This window comes from Lissotriton vulgaris, chromosome 4_1 (genome assembly GCF_964263255.1).
Source record: "Lissotriton vulgaris chromosome 4_1, aLisVul1.2, whole genome shotgun sequence".
Lineage (NCBI taxonomy): Eukaryota > Metazoa > Chordata > Amphibia > Caudata > Salamandridae > Lissotriton > Lissotriton vulgaris.
This window is the reverse complement of record NC_141691.1, coordinates 1,756,997,450-1,757,009,717: the sequence shown is the minus strand read 5'-3', so window position 1 is coordinate 1,757,009,717 and position 12,268 is coordinate 1,756,997,450. Positions and strand designations below refer to the sequence as shown.

Here is a 12,268-nt window from a genome sequence, read left to right as displayed (position 1 = left end):
GAAAAAATGAATACCTGACCCCACGACACTAGCTAACTTGCGCCCCATCTCCCTTCTCCCCATAGTATGCAAAATCACCGAATCCCTTGTTAATAAACAACTGATGGCTCACATAGAAAGCAACAATATATTAAATCTGTGCCAAGCCGGTTTCAGGGCTCACCATTCCAGAGTCAGCGCTACTATCTTCAGCTGAAACCATTCGTGCAGCCCTAGATCAGGGAATAATGGCTGTCCTGATCCTATTATACCTATCTGCGGCCTTCGACACGGTGTCCCATGCTATCCTTTTACACCGCCTGACTAAAGCTGGCATAGCAGGAACCGTGTTCGAATGGCTTAAGAACTATCTGGAGCAGAGGCGGCAGGTTGTCATGCTAGGCAACTTTCTTTCTGAGGAGAAGCTCCTGACATCTGGGGTGCCGCAGGGCTCAAGCCTGAGCCCAGCCCTTTTCAACCTTTATATGGTACCCCTGCTGGAACTTATCTCCACCTTAACATCAGCACAATTGCCTATGCCGATGACACCCAACTCGTGCTGACCCTTGACAAGAATCAAACTAATGCTGAACAAACTCAGAGTGTTTATCAGCAACCTTTGAGTGGATGACCCAAAATCATCTAAAATGTAACTCAGCAAAAACTGAGATCGTCCTTTTTGGCCTTAACAATTGTTTTTCTCCAAAGGACTGGTGGCCGGAAATGGTGGAAGCATCCCCCCCCCCCTCCCCCAAGACAACTAATGCTGTTCGTAATTTGGGCATCAAGTTCGACAACGCCCTGTCTTTCAGTCTACAAGCCAAAGAAGTAGCTGGGGCCTGTTTCAGAACCATAAAAAGCCTTAGGAAATTCTTTGATTTTCTCCCCTGAGTGCCAGGCGGACAGTGGCTGTAGCGCTCATAACGTCCAGACTGGACTATTGTAACAGTCTGTATGCAGGGCTGAATAAATCGGCCTTGCACAGACTGCAAATGGTCCAGCATGCAGCAGCCAGGCTTGTTCTGGAACTGCCCAGAAAGTCCTCGGCATCGGCAGCACTGGATGCACTGCATCGGCTTCCGGTGCATAAACGCATCCTTTTTAAAGTACTTACCATCACCTACAGAGCCTACCACAATCTAGGCCCACTGTACTTGAGGAAGTACTTTAAAGCCTATCAGCCGAAACGAACCCTCAGGTCATCTACCACTAATCTACTTCACGTCCCTAGATGCAGGCTAACGACCAAGGGAGGAAAATCCCTTGCAGTCATTGGAGCAAAGGCTTGGAACAACCTCCCTTTGTCTCGAAGTCAAAGTACAACGGAACTCAGTTTTAGGAAAGCCCTAAAAACTTGGATCTACTCTTTGTCAGAATCAGATTACAAAGCACTGCTATGATCCTCTTCATGTCCGATTACTTAACATCATTACCTCTCATCATTATTTGACAACTAGGAGTCGAAGCGCCAAGATACTCCTTGGAGTGGTAGTGCGCTATATACAATTGCAACCACCCCGATCGCTCTTTGGGGCATTTTATCAATGGATGTTTGGGGAAGAGGAGGTGGTACTGGTCGTGGAGGTGCATGGCACTGCACTTTTATTCTATGTTTCCCCCATGTTAAAACGCACAACTGCTTGCTCCAATACAAAGAAATAAAATAGATCAATTGGCTGACTTAATAATTCAATATGCAATAGGTGCCAAAATGGGAACACACGCGGTTTACCCGGAAACTGGTTTATGGCTCAGGATTTTGAATACCCTCCTTGGTAATTAAATGGCCCAACCCTTATGTCCAGGTACCTTCGTGAGTTCCAGAAAAGACGTTCGCCAAGGAGGCTGGCCCAGCCCGGCATCCTCTGGCCAAGGATGGGCCCGCCTTGGCACGCCCCGCGCTGCAGGGGCTGGGCCGATTATGAGTGCCTCTGGCGTCCGGCAGCGGCACGGTCTCTGCGCCTTGCAGGCCCCTCTCGGGATTGTAGTTTGAGCAGAGCTGTTCCCCTCGCGGCTGCGCTGGCGGCTCCAACAACGGCAGCGATGGTAGTAGGCTCCCTCTGGCTCCTGCAGCGGTAAGTGACGTTGGCCGTTGCCCTCACGGCGGATTCAGGCTATGGAGCGTCCCGCGCTGCGGGAGGGCTGGGCCGATTATGAGGGCCTCTGGCGCCGTCCGGCAGCGTCACAGGCTCTGTGCCTCGCAAAGCCCTCTGGGACTGTAGTTTGAGCCGACCTGTTCCCCTCTGTGCTGGTGGCTCCAACAAGGTGGCAACATTGGCAGCAGGCTCCCGCAACAGTAAGCGACGTGGGCCGTTCCCCTCACTATTGAGTCAAACGCCCAATCTAGTCTTTGTAAATTATGGCCACATGCTCGGAACCTCTGAAGAATGCTTTTGCTTCTATCGAAGGTCTTCTAGTAATTGAGCCTGAAGTACTTAATCTGGCTTTTATGGAGTTGAAGGGCTGCAGGAAAAAACTGTCCTCTGCGATCAGTGTCTAAATTATCAGGATAATAAGTACTGGACTGTCCAGGCTAGGTCTCTATGAACCTCACGTGTCCTGTTCTGGTGATTGCCACTTCCCTCGAGTAAGGCTTCATTTAACATCTGCAAAGAAATACTCTTAGGCAGAGAAGTTGCACCAGTAATGTGAGGATAAAATGTTGATGGTCCCCAGTCCCCTTTATACTGCTGCCAGGGCAATTCACTTTAGTCTATGGGTGCTGGCATTCTTGACTTGAATCGTTGGCTCTTAAGTCTGAAGGCCAGGAAAGCCCTCGTACTCTTGATGATGGGATCGCTTGTTTCATCAGTCAACTGATGCTTCCCAGCAGCAGTGGAAGATGATCGCAGCAAAGTCATGGAGAGTTGTCCAAGTAATACCACAGATGACCATCTCTTCTAGCTAGCAAAGGGCATTTCTATTTCCATACCTCTACAATCCCCCACAACACAAAAAATAGGGCCCTTCTCCTTTGGTACCAACTAGCCAACCCAATCCCTTCTTTAACTGCCATCTCTTCTGTCTAAGCTTAGCCCTCCCGTTTCCTTCCATGCCCGCTAGGCACAGTTTATGGGGAGAAGAGTTGAAGGCTGTAGAAAATGTGTATATTTACTGGCCTATCTAAAATGACCTCCAGCTGTGCGCATCATCAATCACACTTGTGCAGCACTCGTATGACTGACGGTGCCATCAGCGCTCCCCTGCAATTCACTCCATAAATTCATGCACTCCACTCACTACACAAGCATCGTCCTTGCTGTATGTAAGGCTGGAGATAACTTTTACCAATGAAAAGCTGTAGACCACTTAATAGTACAAGTAAACCTGGTGTTGCCGATGCATTAGCCCTGTGAGTCTTGTGATGAGAAGCTAGTTTATTTTGGCCTAGTTCCCAAGTGAGCTACAAACCCTCTACGCCTCCACACCAATCGCTGTTTTATACAAAGAACTGTTTTTGTAATTCTGTTATATGAATAAAGAACATATTTTCCAACATTCTTTCTAGGTCTCTGTTCTTTGCCAATGACTTACTTCAAAATCCCAGGGCAAGTTGTGAGGTGTTTTTTTCTATCCTGAAAGGCCTGTAGACTTCAGTCCTAACTAGCAATTGTTTTGACCTTTTGTACACTGTGATGCTAGTAGAGCAGCATAGGTCACTATTGGCTGATGCTTCTTTGTGGATCACCATATGCTTGCTGCACTCTATCGGGTACCCTGGATTAATCTACCTTGTCTAAGTAGTATTCTGTGGCATTACAAATCGGACAGCTGTCAGGCTAGTACTTGCATACATTGTGCCAATAAGCTCATAGAGCTCTTTACAACATTTTAAGTTTGACCAGGACTGTCTGCATGCCATATTTGCTTTGGACGCTGCTGCCTGATACCCTGTTCTCGTACAAAGTTGCTCTGCCATCTACGCCTTAAGTTGGAGATCTGGATGGTTGCAGTTACTCAGTCTGTATGCTTTTCCTATCTACGCAAGTTTGTGGCCTAGACACTACGTGGCAAGGTAGCCACAGTCTACCTTGTAATGTAGTCTGCCAGCTTGGTGGATCCACCCTTAAGAAAACTTCTTTCGTGGTACAGCAAAACAAACTGTTGGTCCAATAGACCAGTGATGTTGTGTGTAGATCATCAAAGTGGCATAGGTGATTTCTCGTGATAAATGTGACCGGTTAAGAATTTGATAAGATGGTTGCATTGTAATGGACATGCGCAATTCAAACAATTGTATTCTGGGTAGTACTACTCCGTGTAGAATAGTTGATGATCAGGTAGTGTCAATTTATCAATGGCGCGATTTAACCTGCAGATAATGCCTGCATTCGGGTCATGCGCTTCCTTCGTGCCTGTTGGGGTTCCCTTGTGCACAGGTCTCTTCTAGTGTTTGCATCACATGTGGGTATGAAGGTAAGGTAATATTGGCAGGAAATCTGTATTAGTCACATTTCGTTAGGTGGGTCACCCATTCCCTTAACTTTTTGTATACTAAACCTATATTCATATTGTGCATTATTCAACTATCTAGTTCTGGAAATACTTAAACATGTTTCTTGGAAAGTCGATTATGTGGAGTCTGGAAGGCATTGATTGTAAACCCATAGTTCCATTATTGGTAAGCAACTCCTTTTTCGTCAGTGTTCCTTAATACAAAAATCCCTAAATGTAGTAGTTCTTCATATTTAACACCTTTTGGCCTGATCAAACTTGGTTATCTGAAATCCTGCTGTATTGCTGCTTTTGACCACTACACTGTGGTGTATATACTTTATAATTAATTGCATAGATGCCCATAGTGCTGTTTAGCACCAATGAGAGTGGGTTGGTAATGTGCCCCACCCCCTCAAACAAGAATAGTCTATTACTGTCTGCCTTCATATATGTATGATGTATGTCCTGGTCATTCAGGTGCATTAGTTATGCATATATTTAATGAGTAGATACTTATATCTTAAGACCTTGCTTCAACTAATCTCGTAGCCTTGTGACAAATATAACTTTCCTTATTCAGAAGGCCGAACGTTGTGAAAAGGGTAATTCTTACTCATCCTTTACGATGGTATTAAGAATTGGGTGTTGCTAAATGAGTCTAAGCAATACTTAGGAAGCGTTGTCGTGTGTGTGGTATGTATGCTTGCTTTTCGGCAGAGTCTGGCCGATAATTATAAACCCAAGTCCAATCCTCAGAGTAGTGAATTAAGAAATTACAGCGGCTTTATTGTTCAGACGCTTGCCTTAGCCCAACGCATTTCACCTTTTCACAAGGCTTGGTCACGGGATGGTGAGCCCTAGCAAACAGACTTCTTTTATTTTTAGCAGTTACTTCCTGTATTCAGACAAAGTGCATTATGGATAGTGTAGTTTTTTCCTTTTCTTTGTTGGTGCTTGGTGAAAATTCAAAAAAATTTTAACGTAAGCATATTGGTAACATAATTAGTCCAACAATTTTGCTCTTCGGTAAGGTATTTTTATGCCGTTGATGGTTTGCCTTAATTTCTTTTTTCCTTTGCTTCTTTTATTGTCCATTCCTTTGCTCTCTGGTGAGCTGGTTTCTTTGTTTCTCTCAACAAGATTTTGTTCTTCATTTATGCTCTGTTCTTCATTTTTACTCTTTTATTTTTGCTCTCTAGTGTGCCCTACACCAACTACACTATCCATAATGCACTTGGTCTAAATACAGGAAGTAACTGTGTGCTAAAAATAAAGTCCATTTGCTAGGGCTCACCATCCCGTAATCAATCCTTGTGAAAAGGTGAAACGCGTTGGGCTAAGGCAAGCATCTGAACAATAAAGCTGCTGTAATTTCTTAATTCACACGAGTGAGTGCATTCTTATTTACTAATCTGAGGGTTGGACGTGTGTGTATGTGTGTCACATTGCATCTGAAGAATCAGTAAGGATTGACAGTATGAATGATAGCCCCTTAAAACCTAAGTCACGCCTATTGCCCCAAATACATTGCGATGCCATCGAGATATTTGAAGAGGGAGTAATGTCTGAATTTAAAACTTGACGGATGCCCCAAATATCTGGATGGCAACCTAAAGGTCAGTCAAGTTAAGGCTATTAAAGAATTGCACGACAACAAATCCATCATTAAAAAAAGTCAGACAAAGGTGGGAACGTGGTGGTGTGGCCCAAGCAGATGTATCTAGACGAGGGCAACCGACAATTGAATGATGGCGAGAGTTATCAGATTAGTAATAGATCGAACTATGAGCAGCAATGAGATGTTTAGATCTAAATTAACTATGTGGAAAGAACAGAAGCTACTGTCTGAATATAAATTTTTATCATGTGAACATCTAAAATTACCGGCTATGTATCTATTACCCAAGATACACGAACAACATCCCTCCAGGGTGTCCAATTGTTTCATCCGTGGGGAGCATATACGAAAATACGCCGAGTATATTGACTATTTCTTGCGCCCCTTTGTGCACTCATTACCGTCTTTTCAAGACACTCGAGATTTCTTGAATGTAATTGACAAGTACAGTGGTCGGATGACATGTTACTAATGACACTTGATGTCAACAGTTTGCATACATGTATCCCCCATCAACTCTGAATCAACGCATCTAACCATTTTGCATACATGTATCCCCCCATCCACTCTGAATCAACGCATCTAACCATTTTTTTTAAACCACGAGAATTGATCTATTTAAAACACACTAATATGCTATTGTCCATGATGCAAACTTGCTTGGAAAATATTTTTTTTCTGTTCAATCATGTTGTCTATTGCCAAACCCGGGGGATGGCGATGGGAACCTGCTTTGCCCCCAGCTACGCTGGTTTATACCTTGGCTTATACCGTGGCTGGTGGGAGGAGCAGATGGCCAGTAACATCAGTGCCTTTACCCATCAAGTCGTCCTCTGGGTAAGGTATATAGACAACGTGTTTTGCACTTGGAAAGGGACCAAGTCACAGGCTGGTGACTTTATTACTGAATTGAACAGAAATGATTACACAGAAATGATTACAATCTCAAGTTTACACACACCATACATCCAACTGAGATGGAATTCTTGGATGTGGCGGTCATGGTGATGGATAGGAAACTCACCAGCCGATTATTTAGGAAAATCAACTGCTGGAAATAGCATATTACATGCTAAAAGCTGCCATGCCCAACATTTGATCAATAGCATACCTCATGGGGAGCTCCTCAGAGCTAAAAGAAATTGTAGTTCTGAGCAGTTGTTTCAACTAGAAATGAGAAGAATGAAGGAAAGATTCTTTGAGAGAGGGTACTCAACTAAAACAGTAAATTTAGCTTGTTCAAAAGTATCAAAAGTCCAGAGATCATCCACATTATCTAAGAAACCCGTTGAACATGAAGAAGAACCTTTAAGTTTTATTACCTCTTACTGTAATCAATCCTGGGAACTACGTAAATGTCTAAAAAAAAAAAAAACTGCCATGTTTTAACCCCTTCCCTGCTCATGACGAGCTGAGCTCGTCATGATCCATGGAGTATTGCAATTTCCAGCACAGGAGGGGAATTCCTTCAGCAGCCATGTGGTTAAACACTGATGCCACTTTGAAGAAATTTCTTCTTCAAAGTGGCATCAGTGGGCAGACACCCCATGATTACTTACAGGAAATGTGAAGCTCTGTCAGACATGTTATGTAGTAATGTAATACCAGACGACACAATCATTGATCCAATACAAGGTTTTTATCCTTGTCAATCGTGTAAAGCTTGTAAAAACAGTCCAAAATGTAAAGAAATGCTTTTTATCGACTGACCATAAACCATTTAAAATAACAAAACATCTGTCATGCAAATCAGATTACTGTATTTATGCTTTGAGTTTCCCATGTCCTTTGATGTACATTGGCAGCACTATAAAGCCAGTTCACAAGAATATTGGAACATACCAGAGCAATTACAAATGAAGATGAACAGTATCCTGTAGCCAGGCACTTTGAAGAAATGCATGGAAAAAATATAAGCCTCTTAAAGTACTGTGCTCTGGACAGAATTCCTAAATCTGAACGAGGAGGGAACCGGGTAAAAGAATAAGATGTATGGATTCACTAATTATTAAATTTGATAGTGTCCCCAAAAGGGTTAAATAAAGATGAAGAAATGTGGGTACATTTGGGATAAATGAAATTATGTACATTGCATAACCTCTGAATTTGAAGGGCAGTTGCTTTACATCTTAAACTCGAAGCTTTGTGTATAACAATTTTAATACATTTATGGCACTTTATTTTGTAGGAGACTTTTTATCTGCAAATCTTTGAAGGTTTCTGGCATCCCAATAATCCGACATCGACATTATGAATTTAGGATGACTGGAATAACAGTATTGGCGACCAAAATGTTTTGGGTTTATGGGATTGAACATGATTAGGGCTCCCGGTTATCCGTTTTTACGGATATTTACATATAAATACAGACGGAAATCTATATTTCCTTTGTCTGTAGTTATATATAGAAACGGCAAAACACTAGTAAATGTTGGCGCGCTGCCGCTGCATGCAGTTTCCTTTGCACGCCAATATTCATTTAAATCCCTTCCAATCAGGGTCTTTTAGCGCCCTCATGTGTCGCGCCATTCCATGATGATTGCCTAGTTAGCACGAGGGTTAACAAACTGGTGGGGGGTGGGATGGGGGTCAGACTGACTCGAGAGCCATACTTCTGGAGAAGCTGTTCAGCGCCTGCATTCTCTTGTGTAGAGCTTGGATGGCATTTCCTCTCAATAGCCAATGAACGCCTCACATCTGAGCCCTACGTTGTAACATGCTTTGATCTTTGAATAAATGTACAAACTTTAAGACAGTTTCGGGGTGGAGGGAAAGGGCACGCCGTCGCGCCATTCCATGATTGATTGCTGCCTATTTAGCATGAGGGCAGGCGCGCAACACCATTGGAATCACCGGGCTTCAGGTCCTCTCCCCCCCCCCCCCCCCCCCCCCCCCCCCGTGTGCGTCAGCCTGGGATGAGACAGATCCCGGGCACACACAGAGCCGCACCCGACCGGTTAACAGGTCTTTAAAAGACTATTTGAATGCCGATTAGGCCTCGCTGTTTCACACCTTGTTGGAGGCCCGGCAGCTCCACTCTGCCTACTGATTAACTGTTCAGCCCCCCGAAATTTTTTCTTAGCCCCCCCGAAATTTGGCGGTCTAGTGGCGCCTCTGCATGAGGGTTAAGGAACGGGGGGGGGGGGGGGGGGGGGGGGGCAGGATGGTGATCGGAACGACCGACTTGAGAGCCATACTTCTGTCCCTCTGCGATGCCTCCCTGCTGCTTTAAATGTCCTGCTGCAGCTAGGGATGAGAATTATGTGTGTTCTTAGATTCGGTAGCTCAGATAGCTGCACAACTACATTTATACGTCAAACATTTTAAAACATTCAGCATTACGTGACGTTCCTTCCCTCGATTGTTCTTCAAGCTTATGCTAAAGCTGTATTGTATACTTAAGTGTTGTGCGAGTACTTGTAAATCAGTAAAGATTACAGGGAGGAAGTTAACAGAGATCAAGAAAAACTGCAAAACGGAGAGAGCAAGAGGGACACAGCAAGGTGGTAGAACAAGTGTGGAGCGTAGTGGACAAGAATAGCACTAGAAAAGAGAACGGGGTGGGGGGCTGGAGCTTAGAAAAAACTAAACCCGAGTGTACGGAGAGAGGTCAAAAGGGGCCAGAGGGCAGGAACTTAAGGGACGCCGAAGCATGGGACTACAGGAGAAAAACGGACAGAGCAGAAACTGGAAGGGAGTGAACCACCCAAAGAAGGGTGGAGAACGGGCCAGAAGAGCAGCTTATGGCGGCTGCACTGACACAGATATAAATAAGGCCTGCAGCTGCGTGGTGATAGCAGAGAGGCTGGCGGGCAGGTATGTGCCAGACCTGGACCATCTCAGCACGCCAGGACACGACCAAGGCCACTGTATCTTGGGCCAGCATTGGTGCAAGCAGGAACTGCTGGAGCCGGCACTAGCTTTGTGGTGACAAACAGTGCCAACTGGTCTACCGATGGCATCCAAGCACTTAACTACTAGTGCCACTATACCTGCACAGTACCACGCACCAGCAACACCAACACTGCTAAGACCATACTACCAGCCTTTTGCGGCACCATTACAAAGGCAATCAAAGTAATACAGTCAGGATTGAGATGCAGTGCCTCTATCAGAGCACCACACTGAAACCTTACAGCTACTGTCTCTGACTTCCTACCATCATTAACTCATTCTGGGCCCTTCTGCTGCCCTATTTTTCACGCACTTTAACAGTGCTTGGAATGTGCATCTAAACTTGAGTTAGATGGGTGCTATTTCAATCGTACTTGTTAGGTCTGGTGGCTTAGTGGACAAATGTGTCCACTGTAGGGGCATGTTGTTGTTCTCATGGTTACAGGTTCAAATCTGGGTTGGCCCACTCAGTCCATCATCCTTCTGAGGTCGATAAAACAAGGATCGTTGGGTAACAGTAAACTGCTATTCGGTGTTAAGATCTATTATCAATTTAAATAAATGCAGATAAATACTAGCTGAAGCAGCGTCTTTTGCGCGTGGCAAAAATAAATGTTGATAAATACAGAAACAATGCCCAAAAAATAAATATGGATAAATAGACGGAAATGGCAAAAAATAAATACCATAAAACCGGGAGCCCTAAACATGATGTAACATGAAGGCCCAATTGTGCTGGACTTTTTACTTTTCTTTATTGTGATTTTGAAGAATTAAATATAATCAAGCCCACTTGGGCTTCACAGAACAACCATTTTTGTGTAGATGATGCTAATGACATTAGCCCACTAGGGCAGAATTATATACATGTAGTCCTATGTATCATTTTAGCCCTAAACACTTTAGTTGACAGTCAACTTCATCTTTCAGATTTAGACTATTATATTTCCGTCACTTATAGTCGATTTATTATAGATCCAGACAATAGAACAATATTGCCATTATTTGCTTGCTTTATTTTCTGTATAAAATGTTTCTATATTTACAGCACTGCTATTCAAAACTTTATTGTTTAAACATGTCAGTCGGGTTTTAAAGGTTATAGACCATTTAAATATGGCTGCCAAAAAACGGAGTGCAGAAACTTGTAGTCCTACTTTACTTTCTTATACTGCACTATATGTATGTTGATAGCACAAATATTCCCTGACCTGTGAGCAAGGTGCTCTTTGCACCGAAATGTGTCTGGTTTGACTTGCTGCATGTTTTAAATAAATCAACACGCTGCATTCAACTTCTGGGATCGAGTGGATTCTTCTAATTGCAAGAAATCTCTTGTATTTGAGTTTTAAGGGGGTGGCGACCTCTTCTCGAGCCCGCCGCCATTAAGTGGCAAAGAGACCTGCGAACTGTATCCTGTGTCAAATATATCAGCCATCTGTTTAGTCTGGAACCTTCATATTTGTGGTAACACGTCTAGGTGTGAGTGATCTTGCTATATCTGTTTATCATTGTCCCTAATGGAAAGTGTTTTGCTAAAAAAAAAACCTGTCGACGCTTTTGTATCTGAAATGCTTTTTTGTGTTTTTGCAGGTGACTCATTCCACCTTCTGACTGTTGTGCTGTTTTGGACTTTACGTGATGGACATAGAGCAAGAAAATTTTGATGAACTATGAAGGCGCTTAACAAACTTCCAATTTTTTTATGCTGTGCCATCATTGCGCTTTATACAAAGACATTCCTCTTTAAATGTTCAATTGCGTCCTGATTTGGATATCTTTAAATGAAAATGTCAGGAAAAATGGGAATGTTTGAAAGTTGTAATTATATGGACATATTGTGTAAATTCATTTAATAAAAGTAGTGCTTTAATTTTACTTGGCTTTATTAGTGAAAATTGAGATTTACTTGCCTAGACCCCATTATAACTTTAAACCGTTTTACAGCTGCTGGACACCAATCACTCAACTACTCTTATACAGGCTGTCTCTACCCTCTGACCTTTAAATTGGACTTTGACATATTCGATCTCCTATTTGAACCCATTGTAAAGAATCCTCATGTTCCGTTAATTTCGGCTGCCAGGCTTCAAACAATATTTTTGTGAAATGAGGTGTGCCTAATTTTTTAGGTCGAGCGTTTGAGACAACACATTGTCCGCAACCTACCTATTGCAACTTCACAAGAACTTACATGGGGCTGAAGGCTCATCATTGCATACGTGTGATTGTCTTTCACTCATTTGCTAGCGTCCTATTTTGACTTTCCTTATACATCATGTATGTCCCTCCCTAGAGCATAGCCTTTCTCTCATTGGCTGCCTCCACGTGTACCAAGCA

At 43.4% G+C, this 12,268-nt stretch overlaps 1 protein-coding gene across 3 annotated transcripts in view; it reads left to right on the top strand.

The window, feature by feature from the left end:
- The window catches only part of ZNF706 (zinc finger protein 706), a 34,063-nt gene extending 22,257 nt beyond the window's left edge, over positions 1-11,806 (top strand). For all 3 annotated transcript variants that reach the window (XR_015309922.1, XR_015309921.1, XM_086966064.1), the window contains one exon: positions 11,522-11,806. The gene's annotated coding sequence lies outside the window, so the exon portion shown is untranslated. The remainder of the gene's footprint in view (positions 1-11,521) is intronic.
- Positions 11,807-12,268: the final 462 nt, after the last annotated feature.